The sequence below is a fragment of the Myotis brandtii genome, unplaced genomic scaffold, assembly GCF_000412655.1.
Source record: "Myotis brandtii unplaced genomic scaffold, ASM41265v1 scaffold986, whole genome shotgun sequence".
In the NCBI taxonomy this organism is placed as follows: Eukaryota; Metazoa; Chordata; class Mammalia; order Chiroptera; family Vespertilionidae; genus Myotis; species Myotis brandtii.
In genome coordinates, this window is record NW_005372102.1 from 549,615 (window position 1) to 550,018 (window position 404).

Consider the following 404-nt stretch of genomic DNA (forward strand, 5'->3'; position numbering starts at 1 on the left):
TTCTCAGTGGGGGGCTCAGTGGGGGGCTCAGTGGGGGGCTCAGTGGGGGTCTCAGTGGGGATCTCAGTGGCGGTGCCTAAGGAGCTTCCAGGAGAGGGTCGTCCCTGCGGAACCCGGACGGTGAACTATTGGAAAGTGCAGATACGTGGCCATTTCTTCTGAGCCAGTTCAGTAACGACTGTGGGGTGTGTTTGGGTCACGGCCAAGGGCCCCCCGGGGGGCGGGGCTGGCCTTGAGGATGGAGTGAGCCTGTCCAGGGCGGGCCAGGCGGCGTGGGCGTGGTCCTTGCTACCTGGCACTTTGGGGCTGAGCTGCAGGGTCTCGGAGGAAAGCTCCAAACAGTTCCATCGGCCCAGGCCCTGTGGGTCCACGGGGGGAGGGGGCTGAAGCGGGAGCTCTGCCCG

At 65.8% G+C, this 404-nt stretch overlaps 1 protein-coding gene across 1 annotated transcript in view; it reads left to right on the forward strand.

Moving 5' to 3' along the window:
- The window catches only part of SORCS2 (sortilin-related VPS10 domain containing receptor 2), a gene marked incomplete at its 5' end in the record, with an annotated part of 307,756 nt that overhangs the window by 275,088 nt on the left and 32,264 nt on the right, over window positions 1–404 (forward strand). The gene's annotated exons all lie outside the window — the stretch shown is intronic.